This window comes from Sapajus apella, unplaced genomic scaffold (genome assembly GCF_009761245.1).
Source record: "Sapajus apella isolate SASKATOON/1434 unplaced genomic scaffold, GSC_monkey_1.0 scaffold4, whole genome shotgun sequence".
Taxonomy (NCBI): Eukaryota; Metazoa; Chordata; class Mammalia; order Primates; family Cebidae; genus Sapajus; species Sapajus apella.
Genome location: NW_022436944.1, coordinates 28,934,117 through 28,946,423, shown reverse-complemented (window position 1 = coordinate 28,946,423; position 12,307 = coordinate 28,934,117). Strand labels below are relative to the sequence as shown.

Here is a 12,307-nt window from a genome sequence, read left to right as displayed (position 1 = left end):
AAATGCTAGAAACTGTGTATCTACCTTTTGATATCCATAAGCATTTGACACACCTGCCCATGGTACTATTTTGAAGAAAATGATGGCTATGAACGCATGATATTACTGTCAGGTGAATTCAAATTATTCATCAACTGAAGTAGAAGCTTGATACTATCAGGCTCAGTAGTTCACCCATTAACTGAAAAAGAAATTGGTTAAATGAAGGATCATTTAGAAATGATACATATATGCTTTAAAAGTTTTGATGCTAAATCATATAAAAGTACAATCATTTGACAATTTTTAATTGAGGCCAAGGTCTAGGTTTTAGTTTCTTTCTTTCAAAAGCACACCTTTAAAAAATAGTTTATGATCTCCAGGGATTTTTTTTAAGCAAAGCAAAAATTTAAAACTCTTTGCAATTTGAGTGCAAACTCTTTCCAGGGTTTGTTTTTTAAACAATTTTCACCAATTTTCAACAGTCCTCTATCCACATCTAAATGGGCAGGGTTTTTGTTTTGTTTTAGCTATTCAGCCTTATCAATTTTTTAAGGTAGTTGGCTCAGTTTTCATATAAACAACTTCTTTTCACACTAATATTTCATTGGTTCACATATTTAATTTACATAATTACAGCAGCAAGTGCAACTGGCATAAACAGGCTTGGGGCAAATATGCCTGACTGTTTGAAAGCATGGGCCTCAACTGCTGAAAGCAGCAGGAGCCCCTCACCCCACCGACACTGCAGAATGGGTTTACTCCTCAGCAGATTGAGAGAAGAAATGGGGAGGACTGGTTATCAGGAAGTCAGTTAAATGGAAACTGGTAAAATACCCACAATAAAAATTTTGAACCTGTAGCAAAATTGTGGAGATTCTCTGGTACACAGCCAAGTAGCTTTATCAAGTTCAGCATTTTATTCAGTGTCATGAAGATCTAGAAGACACATGAATCAAATTTTCAATTGGCACAGAGCTGTGAGGAATACTAACATGGCAAGGATTGTCTCGAAATCAAAACACTCACAATTTCTGTGAATTCCTCGATGTCCTTCCACAAGGAACTTAATATGTGAAAATGATGGTAGCCCTATTAAATGCTACACAATTGCATTAAAACTGTTAGATAGCCATATGTGGATTCATCAAGCTCTCTGGAATAGTTCAGATCTCCAAATGCCTGGATCAGTGCCTGGCATATAGACAATGTTCAAGAAATATATTTGAATAAATATGCTGTTGAAAAATAGGTGCTGAACAGTATGCATGATGTGTTTACATTTGTGTTTTAACAAATAGTATATAGAGTCTTTGCTACTTTGTGTATAGATCATTTGCCTCAGATAATGACTAGAAGGAAGATTAAAAAATTGATTAGTGGCTGCCTCTCTAGAGAGGGAAGGAGGGCGTCTGGAGTATAAGTTATAAGGGAAACTTACTTTTTGTTTCTGTGTATTTTCATACTACTCAGATTTTCACTGTGTATATTTTATTTCAACCTTTAAATTTAGGGGTACCTGTACAGAATGTGCAGGTTTGTTACATAGGTAAATGTGTGCCATGGGGTTTCTTGTATAGATTATTTCATCACCCAGGTATTAAACTTAGTATCCATTAGTTGTTTTTTCTGATGTTCTCCTCCTCCCACTCTCCACTCTCCATTCGGCCCCACTGTGTGTTGTTTCCCTCCATATGTTCATGCATTGTCATCATTTAGCTCCCACTTATAACTGAGAATATGCACTATTTGGTTTTCTGTTACTGTGTTAGTTTGCTAAGGATAATGGCCTTCAGCTCCATCCATTTCCCTGCAAAGGACTTGATCTCATTCTTTTTATGGCTGCATAGTATTCCATGGTGTCTATGTACCACATTTTATTTAATCAGTCTATTATCTAGGGGCATTTGCTTTGATTCCATATGTTTGAAATGATTGGGAACAGTGCTGCAATGAACATGCACATGCATGTGTCTTTTTTTTTTTTTTGAGATGAAGTCTCACTCCGTTGCCCAGGCTGGAGTGCAGTGGTGTAATCTTGGCTCACTGCAACCTCTACCTCCTGGGTTCAATTGATTCTCCTGCCTCAGCCTCCTGAGTAGCTGGGATGCACCACCACGCCCAGCTAATTTTTGTATTTTTAATAGAAAGGGAGTTTTGCAATGTTGGCCAGGCTGGTTTTGAACTCCTGACCTCAGGTGATCCACCCACCTCAGCCTCCCTAAGTGCTAGGATTATAGTCATGGGCCACCATGCCCAGCCCGCATGTCTGTTTATAGTAGAACAATTTCTGTTTCTTTGAGTATAGACTCAGTAATGGGATTGCTGGGTTGAATGGTATTTCTGACTTTAGATTTTTGAGGAATTGCCACACTGTCTTCCACAATGGTTGAACTAATTTATGCCCCCACCAATACTGTATATGCATTTCTTTTTCTTCACAACCTCATCAGCATCTGTTATCTTTTGGCTTTTTAATAGTAGCCATTCTGACTAGTGTGAGATGGTATCTCATTGTGGTTTTAATTTGCATTTCTGTAATGATCAGTGATGTTGAGCTTTTTTATATATGATTGTTTGCTGCATGTATGTCTTCTTCTGAGAAGTGTCTGTTCATGTGTTTTGCTGACTTTTTAATTAGGTTGTTGGTTTTTCTCATGTAAATTTGTTTAAATTCCTTATAGATGCTGGATATTAGGTCTCTGTTGGATGCACAGTTTGCAAAAATTTTCTCCCATTCTGTAGGCTGTCTGTTTAATCTGTTGATAGTTTATTTTGCTGTGGAGAAGCTCTTTAGTTTAATTAGATCCCATTTGTCAATGATACTTGCTTTTGTTACAATTGCTTTTGGCATCTTCATCATAAAATCTTTGCCCATGTCTGTGTCCTGAATGGTATTTTAGGGTTTTTATAGTTTTGAATTTTACACTTAACTCTTTAATTCATCTTGAATTAATTTTGGCATACGGTTTAGGGAAGGTATCCAGTTCTAATAATCTGTATATGGCTAGCCAGTTCTCCCAGCAACATTTGTTGAATAGGGAATCCTTTCCCCATTGCTTTTCTCAGGTTTGTCAAAGATCAGATAATTGTGGGTGTATGGTCTTATTTCTAGGTTCTCTATTCTGTTTCTTTGGTCTCTGTGTCTGTTTTTGTATCAGTACTATGCTGTTTTGGTTACTATAGACCTGTAGTATAGTTTGAAGTTGGGTAGCATGATGCCTCTAGCTTTGTTCTTTTTGCTTGGGACTACCTTGGCTATTTGGGCTCTTTTTTTGGTTCCAGATTGATTTTAAAATAGTTTTTCTAGTTCTGTGAAGAATGTCAATGGTAGTTTATTGGGAATAGCATTGAATTCATAACTTGCTTTGGACAGTATGGCTATTTTAATACTGATTCTTCCTATCCATAAACATGGAGTATTTTTCTATTTGTTGGTGTCATCTCTGATTTCTTTGAGCAGTGATTTGTAGTTCTCCTCGTAGAGATCTTTCACTTCCCTTGTTGGCTGTATTCCTAGGTATTTTGCTCTTTTTGTGGCAATTGTGAATGGGAGTTCGTTTGTGATTTGGCTCTGGGCTTGACTTTTGTTTGTGTATAGGAATGCTGGCAATTCTTGCATACTGATGTTGTATTCTGAGACTTTAAGTTGCTTATCAGCTTAAGGAGCTTTGGGCTGAAATGATGGGATTTTTCTAGAAATAGGATTATGTCATCTGCAAACAGGAATAGTTTGAACTTCCCTCTTCCTGTTTGTTTTCCTGCTTTTTGTTTATTTATCTTGCCTGGTGCTCTGAACTTCCAAAACTACAGTATGTTGAATAGGAGTGGTGAGAGAGTATCCTTGTTTTGTGCTGGTTTTCAAAGGGAATGCTTTCAGCTTTTGTCCATTCAGTATGATGTTCAAAACCATACAATTACATGGAAAATTGAATAACCTGCTCCAGAATGACATTTAGGTAAATAATAACATTAAGGCAAAAATCAAGAAGTTATTTGAAACTAATGAGAGCAATGATACAATGTACCAGAATCTCTGGGGCACAGCTAAGGCTGTGTTAAGAGGGAAGTTTATAGCACTAAATGCCCACATCAAAAAGGTAGGAAGATCTCAAGTTACCAACCTAACATCACAACCAAAAGGACTAGAGAACCAAGACCAAACAAATCCCAGAGCTAGCAGAAGACAAGAAACAACCAAAAATCAGAGCTGAACTGAAGGAGATTGAGACTTGAAAAACCACTCAAAAGATCAATGAATACGGCAGCTGGTTTTTTGGAAAAATTAATAAAATAGGTAGACTGCTAGCTTGACTAATAAAGAAACTAGATTCAAATAAACACAATCACAAATTATATGAGGGATATTATAACTGACCTCACAGAAATACAAACAACCATCAGAGAATATTATAAACATCTCTGTGCACACAAACTAGAAAATCTAGAAGAAATGGATAAATTTCTGGTTGCATATACCCTCCCAAGACTGAATCAGGAAGAAATTGAATCCCTGAACAGACCAATAACAAGTTCTGAAATTAAGGCAGTAAAAAATAACCTAGCAACAACAACAAAAAAAGCTCAGGACCAGATATATTCACAGCTGAATTCAACCAGCTGTACAAAGAAGAGCTGGTACCATTCCTACTGAAACTATTCCAAAAAAATGAAAAAGAGAGACTCCTTTCTAATTCATTCTTTGAGGCCAGCATCATCCTGATACCTAAACCCAGAGACATACAACATAAAAAGAAAACTTCAGGCCAATATCCTTGAACATTGATGAAAAAATCCCCAACAAAATCCTGGCAAACTGAATCTAGCAGCACATCAAAAAGCTTATCCACCAAATTCAAATATGCTCCATCCCTGCGATGCAAGGTTCGTTTAACATACACAAATAAGTAAATGTGATTCATCATATAAATAAAACTAAGTACAAAAACCACATGATTATCTTAATAGATGCAGAAAAGTTTTTTTTATAAAATTCAACATCCTTCATGTTAAAAACTTCCAATAAACTAGGTATTGAAGGAATATACTTCAAAATAATAAGAGCCATGTATCACTGTGTATATTTTAAATCAATCTAAATAATATTAACTTTACAAGTATTTGAAATGTTAAAATGAAACCATGAAATTTAAATTTGGTGGGGACAAAGTGTATGATCCTGCATTTTGCTTCAGAAATTAATTTCCTAACCTCAGGTGAGAATGGCAAAGTCCTGCGCATGCAGTCTCTATGAAGAGCCTCAGATTCAGTCTCTCAGTCCTTTCTAATGACCCATTAACTTAGGACCTCAGTGCCTACTGTCTGAGTCACCTCAAAGAACTTACTGAGTTCACTGCCTGCCTCCTCACTGGCTCAGCTCCATTAAGTACATGACAGCCCTCCCAAAGTGTAACTATGATGTTGTCACTCTCCTGGTCAAAAACCAGCTCTCATTTCCTATAACCCTCTTCTCTTTTGCTTTTCAAAAATTCAAATCATAGTGTACTTAGTTAGAAAAGAGTTTTCTACTCAGCTTATAATGAAAAAATCAGAAGGCCCTGACCTCCTCCTGCATACACCAATGTGTTACCACCAAGGTGCAACCACTTGCATCTCTTTTGGCTTCCCATTCTAGTATTTTTCTCTACATTACTTATATGACATGATATTATACTTGTATGATACACTTATATTGTTGTTGCTTTGAATGCAGTGTAAGATATTATCTATTTGGTTACTATGTAAAAATAAGTTTGAACCCACTCACAAAATGTCTGTACCTTCAACACAATCCATTCATCCCTTTCTAATATTTCTATACAGTAATATAATATAAATTATGGCTGAATTTACTTATGCTTATATTAACATTATGCATAGCTAAGAAATATATTTTTCTTTTTAAGCAATTATCTTTTATCTCTTTTGCTTCATCTCAGTGGACTCAAAGAAACTGATAACTCCAGAAGTACCTCTCCTTTCCATATTTCCAGACGCCCTCTGGTTTTTTAAATTTTTTTGTTTTTATCTAATCTGAGCTGTTTTGCTCCCAATGCCTGCTACACAGACATTATTATGGGACAATCATCCTAAAACTTTCACTTCTCTCCTAGGTTATATTCTTACTTTCTTTAGCTTTAACTTCTCTCCTAGGTTATATTCTTACTTTCCTGAGCTTTATCATGTCTCCCATTTTGGAAGGGCCCATCCTCCAGTAGCTTCCTTGAAATGGTACATGAAATGTAAACTGAGACCTAATGCTGGAAAATGTCTTTATTTTACCCTTTATTTTAGCCTTTCTGAAAATTTTTCTAGGAATTTATATTGGAAAACATTTTGCGCCACTGTCTTTTAGCTTATATTGTTGTAGTCAAGGTATCTGAATCCATTCTGATTTGTATTTTTTTCTACATGACTCATTCCTCCTTTCACAAATTTTTAAGATATTATCTTTGTCTCTAGGGTTTAGAAATTTTATGATAATATAACTTATGTAAGCCTTGTATTATTTTTCCTTACACTAAAGTGGGCCCTCAAAGGACTCTTTCAACCTGGAAATTTATGTCCTGTGGTCATAGGAAATTTTTGGAATTATTTCTTTGGTCATTTCCTCACTACTGCTCCAGAGAACAGCTGTGCAGGACAGAATCACACCGAGGCTAGTTTACCTGTATTTAGCCATGTCTAACAAAGCAGGTTTACGGAATTAACTACCACTTAAAACCTAACTCTTAGTTTTGCTTCATTGTTCAAGAATTAACATGATTACTTAGTCTTTGTATTCTAAATGACTTACATGAGTGGCCCTGGCAATTGAGCTTCTCATTTGCCTTGTCCCTCTGCTGTAAAATTAGGCTGCATAGTCATCTGTTTTGACTGGCCATAAGCAGTTGACTCTAGGCTTACAGATAATTCATCAGTTTTTCAGCTTGTCTACAATTTTGGCCTGGTTCAGTGTTCCACCAGGATACAGTTGGGAGCAGAACCTTCTGTGCAGTGACTTAACACAGTGAAACACCTCTGCTCAAACACAGAACCTCTTAAGTTGCTTTCCATCATCTCCTTGCATCTCAGTGCTCCTATGTGTCAGGGTCATGTCTTATGTGGCTAGGATGAGTAAGCCTGGAAATGTGGAATTTAGAAGCCAGCATTGTGAATCCAAACACAGCTTCATTTTACCCAGCCTGTAGAGAAGAGACTCCTAGGAAAAAGATCAGTTGAAAAACTCTGAACAATGATTAAGCAGTTAATTATTGCTTGAAAGTCCTTTGGCAAACCTTTGAAACCGATAGGCTGAGTAGTTTATTTAAAACTTTGGTCCTACAAAAATATATAATTTTTATATCTTTTAATCTTTTTCTATAGTCTTCCCCACCTTATTTCCATACTATGTGTGTGCATGTATGTTTGAATCTCTAGCAAAAAATACAATTATAACCTTTCTGTGATTAGAAATGTGCACTAAAGAAGACATCTTTGTCTCTTTGAGTTCTGTCCTATAGTTGAACACTTAAGATGTACCGAAGGTGTTGGAGCAATGGAAAACTCATTTCTGTTTTGGAAATCAGGAAAGGTTTCCTGAGGAGGGAGCAGTGAAGATGTGCCTTGAAAAATGGGGCAGGTGGGTTAGGGAGTATAAAGAACAAACGCAAAAGCTAGGGGCACAGAGGGCAGCAGTGGATGATGGTTCTGGAATGCCAGTTGCAGGCATTTTGGAGACGTTCTGAGGAAACCAGGGTGGAGAGTGCATAATCCAAAAGCAGAGGAGCTTCTGGTTAAGCTGTGTCCCCAAAGTCCACTAAAATGACAGTTAAGGGATGAAATGGGGCATAAAGACAAAGACAATACAGATAACTACTAGCCAAATATTGGAAGGTGAAATGCAGATACACAATGGTAGCTGAATCGGTGATGTAGAGAAAGCTGAAAAGTGAAGGCCTACATAAGGTCAGTGTGGGAAGAGGTAAATACAAAAATGGCCCCTATTCCTTCTATAGAACCTTGAACATCTTCAGGAATTAAGGATACCTAAGGGTGAAGGTGGATGCAAATGGAGTTAAAAAAGTTTTCATTCATTAAGGAGCAATTAGAAGCCCAAATCCTCTCTTGGCTCCACATGGTAGAAAATGAAAACTTTCAAGGTTCTGGATATCATATACATTAGGTATGTGATAGAGATGAAGAGAAGAAGTATATTGGTCACTAAGGCCCCAAGACTCTGACACCAACTTCGAGAACATTGGCAGTCAGGATTTTCTGCCCCCAGCCAAAGATTCAAGGGGAACAACCTGCCTAAGAGAAAGGATCCACAGACATTGACAACTGGGGGGGTTCTCCTGCCCTTGGACAAGCAGAGCCCGTGCACACAGGGCTTTTTATCAGCTTTTTAGTGCCTCACTCTTGAACATGACGAGACAGCCAAAGATCACTAGACATTTGATTAAGACCCATCAAATACAATATAAAGAACAAAATAAAGAAATAGAAAAAAGGAAATGTGGCATAAAGAGACAATGCAGAGTGAGCCAAAAGAAGCAGAACAATAGTGATAAAGCCATATGGTTAAATGTCCTCAGAGAGTACTGTATTCATGAAACATGAACAGAAAGTTAATAAAAAAGGGAATATTCAGAGAGAAAAAAATCTTAAAAATCAAAACTGTGAAAGCAGAAATGGATATTTTAATAGGATATGGAAGATAAAATAGTAGCACAAATTGGCAAAATATAGAGAAGAAAACAGGAGAAACAAGAAGATAAGAGCAAGAAATCCAAAATGCTAAGAACAGCTTTATCTCCATCCACCTTCTTTCCCACCTGTGTGTGTGCCACCATCCCATGGAAGATTCAATGGACATAGATATGAGCCCCCGAGGCCTCAGAAATATCTTTTCAGTTGTGAACTAAAAGCCAACAGAGATGATCACGTTAAAATGGATAATGATGAAAATTAGCACCAGTTGTCTTTAAGAACAGTCAGTTTAGGGACTGATACAAAAGATGAATTGCACATTGTTGAATCAGAGGCAATGAATTATGAAGGCAGTCCAACTAAAGTTAATACTAGCAACTTTGAAAATGTTGTACAGCCAGCAGCTTCCCTCGGGGTCTTTGAAATAACACCACCCCATCTTACAGTTAAAGTGTGGTTCAGGGCCAGTGTATATTAGTGGGTAGCACTTAGTAGCTGGGGAGGAAAAAGCAGAGTCAGAAGATGAAGAGGAGGAGGATGTGAAATTCTTAATTAACCCTGAAGGAGGTAGCAAGTTTCCACAGAAAAAAGTAAAACTTGCTATTGATGAAGATGACAATATGATGATGATGATTATTATTATTTTGATGATGAAGAAACTGAAGAAAAAGATCCAGTGAAGAAATTTATATGAGATGCTCCAACCAAAAATGCACAAAAACAAAACTATCTATCTGAAATGACAACAATGGCTACCATTTATTATGTACCTTCTATGTTCGAACCCCTACATCACCCCCTTTATTATCTCACCTGATCCTCAAAAAACACTCTTGACATAAAAGACTTTTTGTCACCCCAGAATAACTCCGTTTTTTCTTTCTTTTAAAAATAGTTTTATTGTGGTATAATTTACATACCAGAACATTCACTCATTTTAAGTATGCATTCCAATGACTCTTAGGAAATTAGCGTTGTGTAACCATTACTACAATCCAATTTTAGAACATTTCCATTACCCCAGTAAAAGATCCCTTCGTCTATTTGCAGTCACTCCCTGTCCCCAACCCCAGCTCCAGGCCACCACTCATCTATTTTCTATCTCTATAGATTTTTCTTTCTGGACATATCATACAAATGGAATCATATAATATGCAGCCTTTTGTTCTTGTTTTTGCTTAACATAATGTCTTTGAAGTTTATCTATATTGAAGAATGATTCACAACTCCATTTCTTATTATTGCTGAATAGGATTCTAGTCTACTGATATGCCATATTTTGTTTATCTGTTCTCTGATTAATGGACATTTGAGTTGTTTCCAGTTTGTGGCTATTATGAGTAATGTTGCATATGTATCTTTATGTGGACATATGATAGGTTGAATTACTGCTCTCACTTCTGCATTCTCCTATATTTCACACCTTTGAATGTAACCTTGCAATGCCTCCTTCTGTGGGCAGAGCACACTCCCTGTCATATTAAGGTTGGTATTGGCCATATTAATTGTTTTGACCAACGTATCAGTAGCAGAAGTTATGATATAACAGTGCCAAGATAAGGTCTTAAGTGGCATAAGTTTCTACTCATCCCTCTTGAACTTCTGCCATCTGCCAAGAGATGACTGTTCCCCAGTTAGCTCCTGGTTCCTAAATGAGGAGAATGTAGAAAAGGCCTGAACCCAATCTACAGCCTCTGAAGCTAACCCCAGCCAATCCCAGTTGAGCCCAGCATTGACCCACCAATTACAGACCTATAAGTGAGAAAATTATAGGCTAACTGTTGTAAGCCATTGACTTTTGGAAATGATTTGTTATACAGCATGATTGCAGCAATAGCTTCCTAATACATCTAACTTTTCTCCCAATCGCCCGTTCAAATTACTTAAAGTTATCTATCCCTATACCACGGACTCTATATATGGTATTTGATAGGACTTCACACAAACTTTATGTATTAGTCTGTTTTCATGCTGTTGATAAAGACATACCCCAGACTGAGAAGAAAAAGAGGTTTAATTACACTTACAGTTCCACATGGCTGGGGAGGCCTCAGAAGCATGGCAGGAGACAAAGGTATTTCTTATATGGCAGCAGTAAGAGAAAAATGAGGAAGAAGTAAGAGCGGAAACCCCTGATAAACCCATCAGATCTTATGAGACTTATTCACTATCACCAGAATAGCATGGGAAAGACTGGTCCCCATGATTCAATTACCTTCCCCTGGGTCCCTCCCACAACATGTGGGAATTCTGGGAGATATAATTCAAGTTGGGATTTGGGCGGGGACACAGCCAAACCATATCACTTTATTAAACTATCCTCTACTTTCATTCACATGGTTGTTTCCATGACAAACATGAAATTCCAAGGGACTGTCTTCTATACTGGGATCTATTTCGTCTATTATACTGGGGTCATTCAGTATAATTCCTGGTGCATAGTAAGTACTCAGAGAAGTTTCTTTAATTATTTTTGGTATATACAGCTCTTCCTGTCACCAAGAAAATTATCTCCAATAAACACTGAGCATTTTCAGTATCTTATGAACAAAATAAATTCTCAATTTTATTTTCTCCTCTGTATCTATTTATCATAGTCTACTTTCCTTTATAATTTTAATAAACTTTTTATATGCATTTTCTCTTCACAACAACCCAGTTTCATTTCCAATTTATAGATCATGATGAGAGTGTAAGGGACCCGCCTCAACACAGCTACTAAGGAGTAGGACTGAGGTTCACACCTTGGCCTCCCCAGAGGCCCAGGAGTCTGCCCACACACCAGATGCACGTGGTCATTTCTCACCTAATTATTTATTTGGCATATGATTTGGCTTCTCTGCTCTCAAGGCAGTTCATCTGTCAGTGGGATCATAAACTTCTGCTCTTCCTGTTTCCCCTTTGATAAATTGATTTTTTTCTTATATTATTGGGTAGCTAGCTTTATGAATCTTTTGCTACTTGTCAGAGACCAAATGTCGACAGGGTTCCTTTTCCCCAGACCCTTGCTTTAAACACATGGTCTTTTTATTATACAAAACCTGATACTAGTTCTGTTTTATTTCCAGATGATTTTAATGTGAAATATAATGTATAACTTCTCTACTTGACCAAATTATTGCATCTCCTGCAGCCTCTACAAATCCTTTTTTAATAGCCTTATCTATTCATCTATCAATTTCTATTTTATTGGTATGGTTCTCCAGCTCTCCTTTGATATTTCTTTGTGTATAAAGTTCTTGGGGGTGTTTTTAGGTGTTCAGTATCTCTCCTTTCCTTTGCCTATTCACTGACACTTCTTTTTCAAAGACTAACACTCATAATATTTTGTGTTTCTCTGTAGGAATTATTTCAACAACAACAACAACAAATCTTCCCCTATGTATATGGTATCTTTTGGTTATTTGTTTGAGAATTCAAGGGTTTTACAACTATTGAATAAGTTTAAATTGACAAAAACTGGGTCACTTTTCCCTTCCACTTATAGTTTTCCTTGGAATGAATTAAAAATTATATGTCAAATGTTTACAGTTTAAAAAGCTAGGAAGATGGTGAAAGATGAGAAAGATAAGAAGCATATTCTGAACCCTGCAAATGCTGTATTAACAATGTAAAAAAAAAAAAAAAAAAAAAACAG

The 12,307-nt window shown here is 36.8% G+C and overlaps 1 pseudogene; it reads left to right on the top strand.

Moving 5' to 3' along the window:
• Nucleotides 1–8,816: 8,816 nt before the first annotated feature.
• LOC116537882 lies at nucleotides 8,817–9,487 on the top strand (annotated as a pseudogene).
• Nucleotides 9,488–12,307: the final 2,820 nt, after the last annotated feature.